We start from the raw sequence: 13,858 nt of genomic DNA, 5'->3' as shown, positions 1-13,858 counted from the left end.
CTTTCTTTTCCAGTTGATATCCTCATGTAAAATAGATTTTTCAAATAAATAAATAAATAAATAAATAAATAAAAAGTAAATTACATCAAATGATAATAATAATAAAATATTAAATTTTTGTACCACTGTTGGCTAATTTGCGAAGATGGGGATGAGTGATGATATCATTAAATTGATGAATCGACTCCCACAACATCCATGCCCAGACCGGGATTCTAACTCGGGAACCCTGGTGTCGTAGCACGATGTGACAACCACTCCACCACGGGGGTCGGCTTTAATCCTGCAATCGAACAAAATGCTACAATAGAATTTATTCCTCCAAATGTGACTCTTCTTTATATGATTATAACAAATTATTAGTTGGGTTTTACTATAATACTGGTAAATACAGACAAATCCATTTGTAAAGCTCATTTTCTTCCATTACCAGGAAACAAATAGTAGAGTTATCAGATGTTATCAGTAAAAACTCGTTACTTGTCTCCTTTCGGCCATGATGAGGATAAGAATGGAGATTTCTGACCAAAGTGAGAAGCGATCCACCAAAAGGGAGGGGGTGTTCATATCAAAGTGACAAATGACACGATACCTCTGTCTACAAGCAAGCATTTTTCTCAAATGCGCAAACAGACCAAGGCGACACGCTGCATGACATTCATGACTTTCAGAAGCGGAAGCCAACAAGCGACACGTATCCCTTAGAAACAATGATGCAACATTTCGAAGCGAAGAAGCACGTCTCGCCTGTTGCTTCCGTTTGTCAATATCCTGAATTGGGTCGCCTAGGTCTGGAATTCGGGCTTTAACAGTGAATGCTTACTTGAAGACTGAAGTGGCTTCTCTTTCTTTTCGCTTGTCACTTCGGTATGAATTTCAGTGTCACTTGCAGCCTTCACTTGCTGCTTGTTGCCTGTTGCTTTGGCTTAAAATATCTCTGTAAGAAAGCATTCAATGTGTAGGCATTACCACCAGACCGAAGCAAAACGATAACGTCCCCAGTGCGTGAAACATGCAAGTGGCACGTGTAGTTTGTCGTATCACATTTGTTCGAAAGTTTTATTTATTTAAGAATTTTGGTTTCCAAAGCCATTTATCACTTCGGTACGAAAGTTCAATTGGGACGAAGCGACGAGGAACGAGGGGTTTCTCACTGAAGTAACAAGCAACCTGTGCAGCATAAAAAATATAAGCAATTATTGAGTGTTTGTTTCCAAGTGACACGTGTCATTTCTCGCTTCGGTCTGGAAGCTTCCCAAGACTCGTACGGGATTCGAACAGAGGATCCCTATTCGTAGAACACGGAGACAAACGTTTATACTTCTCAAAGTTAACTGCTTGATTGCAATCCTTAACTACATTTAATTTCAATGCAGTTCTTTTTCTAACAGTCGTGTTTGGCAACACTTATAAGTGAAGTGAAGTTTTCACTCTCACCCCTGCAGCGACGGCGAAACCGTGGGCAGAGAGTTGTGGATGTCTTTTTGCGACGTTGCATGCTACACATATTTGCCGTCTTCTGCACTCGCTCGCTCTGTTTAACGTGCGACTAGACGAGAGGGGAAAGTCTTCACCCGACAACGTCGCAGGGGCAACACAATCGCTTCCCTGCTTGTAGTAAGTTCACCGCGCATTTTCCCCCTGTGTCTGTTGTCACGGTATCTTACGCTTGATCTCTCCATTGCGTTATTTTCACAAAGTAGGAACTGTGTCCTGCTCGTCACTTCGGTTTGCGTGTGTCTCTTCATAGTTCAAATGTAAAAAGATAACATACAAATGCTTCCGCAGAGATATTCGCATTATTATATGCGTATAATGCATTTGCTTATACATAATTGATTGATTGATTTGGTGTTTTAAGTCCACTTTATGCACAATATGGCTAATCGGGACTGGGCCTACAGTTTCAAGTGGGATCCGAACCACTATGAGCTTCCACCGGTTATCAAACCCGGGACCCTTTGATTACAAGGCAACGACGCTATCACTGCACCATCTTATGCATAAAACAACCGAGAGAACAATGACATGTACATTTGATAAAGGTCCCCACCAGAAAACTTTGAAGTAGGGAAAAACCTCGATTTGAAGACATCGATTTCATTCCTTTTTGATAAATAATGCCTGTAAACAACATGTACTTGCCTTCTATGATCTTAACGAAAATATTAAATCCACTGTAGTAAACATTACTTTCAAGATGGCAAAATAAAATGTAAACGACATAAATACTCTTCCCGTTTCTAAACCTGATAATTTATAGCCGTGTATTTGATTGCACTTTATAATTAATAATGCAATTAAGTAAATGGTCACAAAGTATTCAGGTTTAGTGCAAAATATCGTATTCCTTCCCTCAGTGTGGTCTTTATATAACAATATTTTCAAAGTTACAGAAGCAAATGTACTTGAAGGGACAGCGAAGCGTTAGGTAGATTTTATGCCATAAAAATATATGTGGCGACTGCCTGTGTTCTCCCCTGTGTATGGCAGCGTGCCATGACACCATTTGAGCAAATGATATGGCTCCACACATTCTTGATCTCTGCCGTAGTGAAAGAGACATGAATGATCAACACCACGCTCTGATGTAATCTAGGGGTCGTGGGTTCGACATGCGGTGGAGGCACATGGCACAGTGGTTCGGATCCCACTATAAACTGTAGGCCCAGTCCCGATTAGCCTACCTGTGCATAAAATGACTTAAAATTTCAAAATCAATCAACGAATCAAAAAGCACGCTCTGATGAAGCATTATAAAGGGAAGTCTCCTTAAAACGAACGTATTCAGTAGATTCGACTCTATTGCAGCTCACCTGCGTGAAGGAAAGGTTAACACATTGCGTTACAACGGAACGTGGTTACAGGTTCGAATTCCGGACTGCTCATGGGTGTTCCTTTGACGGTGCCCTTCATCAATTTCATCATATTATTACTCATCCTTGTGGTTTCGATTAGCCAAAAATAAAAAAAGCTACTCTAAAAATAATTAATCAAATGTATTCATTTTTTACCTTCCGGCCTACATTAAGTGGCTACGAAGCCAGAAGCCCTACTTTTGAATCCTGGGTAAGGAATGGATATATCATCGTGTTCGTTCTGATTCCACCATTAATGCTCATTAATGATTAACGTACGACGTAGAAAAACGCTTAAAATTAACGTAAATATACGTCGCATTCCTCTATCGCTTCATTAATGTGGATCATTTCACTATTAGGGGGAAAATGTTAGTTTAACAACGTGAAGATTATTCACTTTCGAGGCAATCCAAGGCATTGAGAGGCAGTGATGTAGCAAGGGGTGGGAGAAGTGCCCGACACTTTGGCTGATCGTGATGATGAGGATGAGTAACGATATGATGAAATTGATCAAGGAACGCTCGCAAAGAACATCCATGCCCAAACCTGGATTCGAACCCGGAACCCACGGCTTCGTAGTGCGCTGTGCTAACCACTCCGTCCAGTTGGTCGACCCTGGTCGGCGAAATGCTGTTGGGAGTATAGGATGTGACCACCAATGTTATGGTAGTATTATTGTACGAGCAGTAGAGGAGCAGGGCCGGTTCACGGCCCGAAAATGAGGCTCGGTGAGGCTCGCAGTGTTACCAACTCCTCACTTGAAAAAATCACCAAGGTTTTTTGTTTTTGGGTCTAACCTAACCTCTAGCAAGGAGCTGGCAATACTGCTTGAGGCTTTTCTCGCAGTGTGGCCAACTCCTCACTTAAAAAAATCACCAAGGTTTGTTTTTGGGTCTAACCTAACCTCAAGCAAGGAGCTGGCAATACTACTTGAGGCTTGTTTTAATGGATTTTTCTCGTAAGGCGAGCCTTATTTTCTTGCAGTGTTACCAACTCCTCACTTGAAAAAAATCACCAAGGTTTTTATTTTGGTCTAACCTAACCTAAAGCAAGGAGCTGGCAATTCTGCTTGAGGCCTTACAGTGCATAAAGCAATTTGCCAACCTACTGGTATTTTTGCCATAGTTTTTTACAAAAAAAAAAAGAGAGAGGGAAGAGTTAAACAACCGACAGTATTGCCAACACCTACCTACAGTTTTTTTTACTTGGCAAGGGTTTAGCCAATTTAGCAAGGAGTGCCGGCAACAAATATATACTGCCGTAAAAGAGAAAGAGATGGATGGATGCCAACACAGTATGTGTGTGCGTGTGTGCGTATAATATGTAGTATTATTAACTAGAGTGTGTTGGCAACCCATCTGCAACTAAAAAAAGATAGAGATACCTATTGCTGTAAGATAAAGAGAGAGACTAAGCTGCCAACAGTGGTGAGCGAATACGTATTATTTCCAAGTCCCGGGCAACACTGGCAACATCAATTGCGGTTCAGTGTTGCCAACTCACCTCAAGAATATTTCACCATATGATATTTTACAGGCGAAGCTAACCTACGAATGGGAGTTGGCAACACTGACTAGTGGAGGTAGCCAGGGCTGCGTCCGAATCAGCAACAGATGTCACCTAGAGCGCTGTTCCATCCGGGACGCAGCCAATTTTTGTTGTCCGAATTTGCGGTAGACGTGGAGTTGGAGGGAAGAGCAGAGAGGCGCGACAGATGCATGCTTGAACTTGCTGTGATGCTGCGCTTGGCAGCCATATTCTAATTTTTATTTTGTACAGACAACATTTACTGATTAGAAGATGTAAAACTCAGTTATATTTTAATATTTTATCGATAATACTGAATGCAGAAAAATTGTAAATGATGAAATAGTGTGTTATATTTTTAATATGAGTAGTAAATAGGTGGAAATTATTGTCATGTTTGTTTGCGCCCCAGAGCGCGGTGGGTGAAGTTCGGGCTGACACCTGGCGGGAAAAATGACAGCCGTACTACAAGGGGACATGCAGATTCGGACGACTTGGACGTGACTTCGACGGCATGCGAGAGCAACGGGAGAGAACAGGATGGAGCGCTTGCCAATCCGGACACGGCTTTTTTTTCTCGGGAACGATGTGCCACACACACATGCGCGCGCCTATTTATCTATCATGGGTAGATCATGTTTTGCGCATTTATTTGTTGCGCTGACACAGCGTGATGAGTAAATGCACTATTTTATTTTTGAAGTATGAATGCACCTTATCGTAATCTTCCAAGTCCCGAGCGCCAATGTATATCGTGATTTTTGCAAACCTCTCTCGGGAACAATGTGCCACACACACACACACACACACACACACACACCAACATTGCTGTAAGATGAGGAGGGAGAGAGACCTATAGCTGACAACAGTGGTGAGCGAATATGCTTTATTGTAAATTTTTTCCAAGTCCCGGGCGCCAATGTTTATATATATCGTGATTTTTGTAAACCCCTCTCGGGGGAACGATGTGCCACACACGCGCGCGCGTGCTTCTTATTATTTTTGTATTGTGATGCAAACAAACAAATAATAATTGTTTTTTTAGGATTTCTGGCCTCTATAACCTCGCCAGGGTGCGTGGGTGCGTGGGTGCTCAACACCAGTTCTAATGGTCATAGCTATCAAAAGCCTAATGCCTCTGTAGAGTTTTGTGAGTTATTATTTTTTTTTAATTTGTGCATCGAACTAACTTATATTGGATTTTGATCGTAGTGTGCAGTGTTAATTTGATCAGAGGCGCCTTATTGGCTGGATTGTTGTTATTCTGCAGCACTGTTGAGGTGAAATCCAAATTGTACATGTGCTTGTCGAAATGCTTTTGTATGCGTGGAAGAGTGTGCTTGGACTAGTAGGGAAATTTATTTTTCGCACCGAGGTTTGTCGCGAAAGTCTTCGTGCTTGAATTATGCGAGAGAGTTGTTGTCGAAGATTCGTCCAATAGGAGTTGGCAACACTGACTAGTTGCTTCACAAATTTTTTGTTTTTTAAATATATGATATTTTACAGGTGAGGCTAACCTACAAGTTACAAGTTGACGGCGTAATCTTCTATAAGATGATAAGTATGCAATAAGATGAAGAAGATGCTAACTGGCAATAGCGGTGTTAATGTTTCCAGCTTTCTACTCTCTCTCACTGGGCTTCCTCCCTCTTATGGCGCAGTGGTATTTAAGGATTCGATACTCGCACAAGTGGTTTTTGAAACTGTAGGTCCACCCCTGATTAGTTTTACTTACAGGGGACTCTTGTAAACACTACGGGAGCGAAAAAACATGCATACTTCTGTTTTTCCACATGTATGTATGTATGTAATGCGATTTGTGTGGGGGTCAAAATTTTGAATTTACGGCTTAAATAATCTGCATGAATGCTTAATGTTTGATTTTTTTATTTCTAGTTTGATATGAGATACACACAATTTTTATTTTTTGAAGTACAGTTAATATTACCTAGTTCGGGTTAAGCTGTAACATACAACTAGCGATCGACACGACCACCTGACACACAGACAGAGAGAGTGTGAGTAAATTCAAAGTGTGATTTATTGTGAACTAAACTAACCTCACTCACCCACCCACATATAGTCTTACAGGTAACTCAAAAAGCAGAAAGTAGTACATAGCATGACAAGTCGATCTATCGTAAACTAAACTAACCTCACTCGCCCACTCACATATAGCCTTACAGGTGACTCAAAGGCAGAAAGGCAGCTATATCACTTGTAAGGGTCAACACACAAGATTTATTGCAAACTAAATTAACCTACGACATAAGCCATGGACACATTTTCCAGATAGGGTATAAGCAACTCACCTCTTGCAATTGTATAACAGGGAAAATTAACCTACAGCTGGCAACACTGTTTGAGTTGCTTTCGACGAGCCAAACTTATATTTTGCAAATAGGCTAAAGCTAATTTTCTACAGCTAGAAGCTTGAAACATATACCCTCGCAGAGTATGCCAACTTACCTTATGTAAAAATATTACCTAGTACGGTTAATACAACTAACGATCAACACGACCACCTGACACACATACGGAGAGAGTGAGACAGCTTATACGCAATATATTTCTACACATGTACTGGGTTTAAAAGGTAACTTGCAACAACTATTTCACCCACTCCCTATCAAAATCTCCTAACCACATGTTTTTGACACTTGTCGCTAGAACATGGTGGTTTTAGACTGTAAATTCAACCCGATTATTCTATTTGTGCATGATGCCTGCATTTGGAATATTTTATTCTTGGCATACGGTATTTTGCGTGCTCCAGTAACCTTGCGCTCGATTCACGGAAGCTATGACGTGTATTTCCTGTTTCGCGAACATGCGAGAATTTTTCACAATAGATAATATATTGCAAGAGCGAGTTGTTTGTGTATATAAATCTAGTTTTGGAAATAGACATGAATATAATGTCAAAAATTATTGCTTAACTTAAAAATATTGATATTTATTGCACTAGCAAAGGTAAATGTGGAATGCTCTGGCCCCTCAGCTGTTAGGTTAAACACTATAAAAATTTTATTACTGATAGCAAGCATTCTTATATCGACAAAACAGATCTAGTAATGAGCTGTCTTGCAAGTCTCCCGAGTGAAGGAATATGATGCCACTATAAACTGTAAACAAGATATGCAGTCTCTCGCATGAGATGTACGAGGCTTATGAACCTCGACCTATAGAGTTGTACAATGGATGTTTTTTTAAGCATAGCGGTGTGTTTTCGCTTATTTCAATGTCATCGAGCGGGCATGTAAAGAAGGGGGGAGAAAAAAAAGGAGGAGGGGTTATAACAGATAATTTATGTTTTGATTTCAATATTTTAGCTAGTCACGATTCACCTGCTATCTAGAAGGACACTAGACGATAGCTAAAAGCGAGGGAAGGAGAGAAATGTTATTTTTTATTTTTTTTGATGGTGTGTGATGAAATAGTTTTAGATAATAATAGTAGGCTAATAGAATTGTAGAAAACGGCTGTATCGTGATGCGAGGCTGAAAGCAATTTCGAAAGCAGTCTCGGGCATTTTTGCGTTCAGCCAACAAGAAAAATGCACATGGAGGGCGCAACGGTATTGTCAATGGATGGTTTTTCTGAATAAACATACATATCAGTTTTTGCAGTCTCCAGATGGGACCGGAGCTTTTGTTTTGGTTGGACAAGGGGGGTTCAGATAAATGCATGGACATCAAAATAAAAGAAAAAAAATTTTCTCCACTGCTCACATGTATTGAGTCTTCCAATAACACACCTCGCGGGGCGTACCTACATGTATGCAAAATATAGTTAATGTTTTATTTCTCGAACCTGTGGTCTGTAGATTTGTTTTTGTTGGCAACAGAAACAGAAAAAATGGCACCATGTTATTGTATACTGATATGGGTGTACTGTAATTATAACAATTTTTCTAGTTAAAAATCTATGTCGAAAAGCAATGTTGGGTGACTTGTCTGTGTTGGGTCTTATTAACAACTTCACAGCTGTACCTGCACAACTCATCGACTACAAGGCAACAATGTTAGGAAATGATGGCTCCGAGAATACAATTTAAAATCACTAATGTGGCATGAACCCCCTCCACTTGTGTGTATTTGAATATGCGAAAATTAGACATTTTGAATAATCGATGAGAACAATCACAAAAAACAGGTTGCACCTGTATGACGTGTTCAAACTTCAGACGATTTTTTGTTAATCTACAAAAGCCAAGTGCGAACGGAGATTACTACGAAAATTGGGAAAAGAAAAGAAGCGAGGCTATTTTGGCTAATGGCAACGATGAGGATGAATAATGGTTGTTTTGATAAAATTGACGAAGTCAATATGCCTAGCCTAAAATAAAATTCAACAATTAATGTTAAACATTTGCCACTCTGAAATGGCGACGGCTATCATCATAATATCACTTGTTTCTAACCTGTTCATATTGGCTTTTTCTCTACCTCTCCATAAATTCGATTCGAAAGGCACAATTATTCCAGTTTTTGAATAAGACTCGCATATGCCCTCAGAAAAAACAAGAGAAGAAATAAATAAATCAAGTTATGTATATTTTTCACCCCCGAATTTTCTTCCACAACACCGTACGAAGCCTCGAGTTTCGGATATTGTTGTTGTGTGACAGGATAGGATAGATGAACCGTATGTTTACCGAGGACCAGACGTAATCAAATATTTTTTTTGAAAAGATAGTTGAAGAGGTTGAGACCATTGGCAGCTTCTTACGCGAATCGAAACCAAATGCTCCTATTATCCAGCGATGAACTTCAATCTCACAATAATATTGAAACGTGTCCGGTGTGCGATCAAAGGTTTTACCGACGAGAACCGGAAAGTAATTTCATCATAATTATTTCACCAGAAACTACATCGGTGGAATCTGTAACATAATGTATTTATGTATGTGTTTGACAATCATATATCACTCACTAGAACAATTTTCATATTGTTTTCACTATGTGAGATGATATTTTATTTATATTTACGATAAAATAGAGGTTTGGGTGTAATAACAGTTTTTATTAATTAATTTAGAGATGCATTTTTTATTTGTTGAGTTAATGATTAGGTTAATTTGTTATTTCTCGCGAAAAAAAAAGAAAAAACCACAGCTGAAAGAAAATACACAACTTGTATTATTGAGGTTAAGAGTTTGTTTTAACATCACTTTTTGCACACATAGGCTAATCACAACTCGGGATACGTTTAAAATGGAATTTGAAATATTGATTATGCGACCTGACTGGAACTCGGAATAGGACACACTGATTACAAGACGTCGATATATTACCACTTGGTAAGAAATTGTAGTGTTTCAATTCACACACACACACTCACAATTTAAAACAACTAAACTGATCGCAGGCCCAACTGGTGGCTGGCATACACAACTATCCATCCACCAGTTGTCTTCTGGGGTGCGTGTCTCGATGAGTGTCAACAACCTCCATTGTGAAGTAAAATCTGTAGGGGTAACATCACTCTCCAATTACAATGTTGGCAAACTTTCCAACTTCATCGTGAACGACGACAAAGGTATCGGCTACCTGATAAAAATTATCAACACGCTGCCTCCGAGATTCTGGAACGTTGTCGAAGGAAAGGGACTTGTGAACGACATCATCAACAAGTTATTTTTCGAGATGCATTTACCTGGCTACCAATACTGCGAACCGGGTACCAAACTCGAGAAAAGATTGGAGAGAGGAGACAAGGGTGTGAATCCGTTGGACGCGGCATGCAAAGATCGCGATATTGCTTACAACACGCACACGAATTTGGATGCACGTCACGAAACAGACAAGAAATTGGAGCATGCCGCTTTCAGGAGGGTCATGAGCAGAGATGCTTTTTTGGGAGAAAAAGTTGTAGCATTGGGCACCACTATCGCCATGAACACGAAACAAAAATTTGGATGGGGAATCCTACCTAGAGTTATTTTTAACTGGCAACGAGGTGATCTTGGTCAGCACGACGAACCCTCAGCTGTTATAGAAGATATCTGAAACCAGCTTACACTAGTTACTCATAGCTCCCCCAATTTTCTCACGATGGTGGGTTGCTACCGGCCCTATACGTAGGCCGGATAAATTCCGACCAGAGCCGGATTCGAACCTATGCCGTCTCGCAGCGAACAATCTCAAGACGAGTGAACGCCGTAACTCGCTCAGCTACGGAGGAGGACTCCCTCTCTCTCTCTACTCTTTCTCTAATTTTCATCATTATTGTTAAAATTAATCCAAGAGAAAATATATATTTTGTGTTGACATGGGAAATATGCAATAAAAAATGCATGATCAATAGTTAATGTCAAAATCTGAATAAACAGTGAGGGTGATACACGCAAGCTTCCAGGCATGTGATTTGCACAGAATTAAATATAAAATGAGAGATGGAAGGTTTTTGTTACTATTAGAATTTAAGGACGGAAAATATGTACAGCGAATGAATACTACGTTTGACTAATCGTGAAGATGAGTATCACAGTACGTTTTTTTATCGTTCTTATATAAACGTTGAAACGTTTAAGAACGTATAAGAACGTTTACCGAAACGTTTCAACAATGTTGAAACGTTTCGGTAAACGTTCTTATACGTTCTTAAACGTTTCAACGTTTATATAAGAACGATAAAAAACGTACTGTGATACTCATCTTCACGATTAGTCAAACGTAGTATTCATTCGCTGTACATATTTTCCGTCCTTAAATTCTAATAGTAACAAAAACCTTCCATCTCTCATTTTATATTTAATTCTGTGCAAATCACATGCCTGGAAGCTTGCGTGTATCACCCTCACTGTTTATTCAGATTTTGACATTAACTATTGATCATGCATTTTTTATTGCATATTTCCCATGTCAACACAAAATATATATTTTCTCTTGGATTAATTTTAACAATAATGATGAAAATTAGAGAAAGAGTAGAGAGAGAGAGGGAGTCCTCCTCCGTAGCTGAGCGAGTTACGGCGTTCACTCGTCTTGAGATTGTTCGCTGCGAGACGGCATAGGTTCGAATCCGGCTCTGGTCGGAATTTATCCGGCCTACGTATAGGGCCGGTAGCAACCCACCATCGTGAGAAAATTGGGGGAGCTATGAGTAACTAGTGTAAGCTGGTTTCAGATATCTTCTATAACAGCTGAGGGTTCGTCGTGCTGACCAAGATCACCTCGTTGCCAGTTAAAAATAACTCTAGGTAGGATTCCCCATCCAAATTTTTGTTTCGTGTTCATGGCGATAGTGGTGCCCAATGCTACAACTTTTTCTCCCAAAAAAGCATCTCTGCTCATGACCCTCCTGAAAGCGGCATGCTCCAATTTCTTGTCTGTTTCGTGACGTGCATCCAAATTCGTGTGCGTGTTGTAAGCAATATCGCGATCTTTGCATGCCGCGTCCAACTGATTCACACCCTTGTCTCCTCTTTCCAATCTTTTCTCGAGTTTGGTACCCGGTTCGCAGTATTGGTAGCCAGGTAAATGCATCTCGAAAAATAACTTGTTGATGATGTCGTTCACAAGTCCCTTTCCTTCGACAACGTTCCAGAATCTCGGAGGCAGCGTGTTGATAATTTTTATCAGGTAGCCGATACCTTTGTCGTCGTTCACGATGAAGTTGGAAAGTTTGCCAACATTGTAATTGGAGAGTGATGTTACCCCTACAGATTTTACTTCACAATGGAGGTTGTTGACACTCATCGAGACACGCACCCCAGAAGACAACTGGTGGATGGATAGTTGTGTATGCCAGCCACCAGTTGGGCCTGCGATCAGTTTAGTTGTTTTAAATTGTGAGTGTGTGTGTGTGTGAATTGAAACACTACAATTTCTTACCAAGTGGTAATATATCGACGTCTTGTAATCAGTGTGTCCTATTCCGAGTTCCAGTCAGGTCGCATAATCAATATTTCAAATTCCATTTTAAACGTATCCCGAGTTGTGATTAGCCTATGTGTGCAAAAAGTGATGTTAAAACAAACTCTTAACCTCAATAATACAAGTTGTGTATTTTCTTTCAGCTGTGGTTTTTTCTTTTTTTTTCGCGAGAAATAACAAATTAACCTAATCATTAACTCAACAAATAAAAAATGCATCTCTAAATTAATTAATAAAAACTGTTATTACACCCAAACCTCTATTTTATCGTAAATATAAATAAAATATCATCTCACATAGTGAAAACAATATGAAAATTGTTCTAGTGAGTGATATATGATTGTCAAACACATACATAAATACATTATGTTACAGATTCCACCGATGTAGTTTCTGGTGAAATAATTATGATGAAATTACTTTCCGGTTCTCGTCGGTAAAACCTTTGATCGCACACCGGACACGTTTCAATATTATTGTGAGATTGAAGTTCATCGCTGGATAATAGGAGCATTTGGTTTCGATTCGCGTAAGAAGCTGCCAATGGTCTCAACCTCTTCAACTATCTTTTCAAAAAAAATATTTGATTACGTCTGGTCCTCGGTAAACATACGGTTCATCTATCCTATCCTGTCACACAACAACAATATCCGAAACTCGAGGCTTCGTACGGTGTTGTGGAAGAAAATTCGGGGGTGAAAAATATACATAACTTGATTTATTTATTTCTTCTCTTGTTTTTTCTGAGGGCATATGCGAGTCTTATTCAAAAACTGGAATAATTGTGCCTTTCGAATCGAATTTATGGAGAGGTAGAGAAAAAGCCAATATGAACAGGTTAGAAACAAGTGATATTATGATGATAGCCGTCGCCATTTCAGAGTGGCAAATGTTTAACATTAATTGTTGAATTTTATTTTAGGCTAGGCATATTGACTTCGTCAATTTTATCAAAACAACCATTATTCATCCTCATCGTTGCCATTAGCCAAAATAGCCTCGCTTCTTTTCTTTTCCCAATTTTCGTAGTAATCTCCGTTCGCACTTGGCTTTTGTAGATTAACAAAAAATCGTCTGAAGTTTGAACACGTCATACAGGTGCAACCTGTTTTTTGTGATTGTTCTCATCGATTATTCAAAATGTCTAATTTTCGCATATTCAAATACACACAAGTGGAGGGGGTTCATGCCACATTAGTGATTTTAAATTGTATTCTCGGAGCCATCATTTCCTAACATTGTTGCCTTGTAGTCGATGAGTTGTGCAGGTACAGCTGTGAAGTTGTTAATAAGACCCAACACAGACAAGTCACCCAACATTGCTTTTCGACATAGATTTTTAACTAGAAAAATTGTTATAATTACAGTACACCCATATCAGTATACAATAACATGGTGCCATTTTTTCTGTTTCTGTTGCCAACAAAAACAAATCTACAGACCACAGGTTCGAGAAATAAAACATTAACTATATTTTGCATACATGTAGGTACGCCCCGCGAGGTGTGTTATTGGAAGACTCAATACATGTGAGCAGTGGAGAAAATTTTTTTTCTTTTATTTTGATGTCCATGCATTTATCTGAACCCC

This window comes from Lepisma saccharinum, chromosome 17 (genome assembly GCF_977018435.1).
Source record: "Lepisma saccharinum chromosome 17, izLepSacc3.1, whole genome shotgun sequence".
In the NCBI taxonomy this organism is placed as follows: domain Eukaryota; kingdom Metazoa; phylum Arthropoda; class Insecta; order Zygentoma; family Lepismatidae; genus Lepisma; species Lepisma saccharinum.
This window is presented reverse-complemented; position numbering follows the sequence as displayed.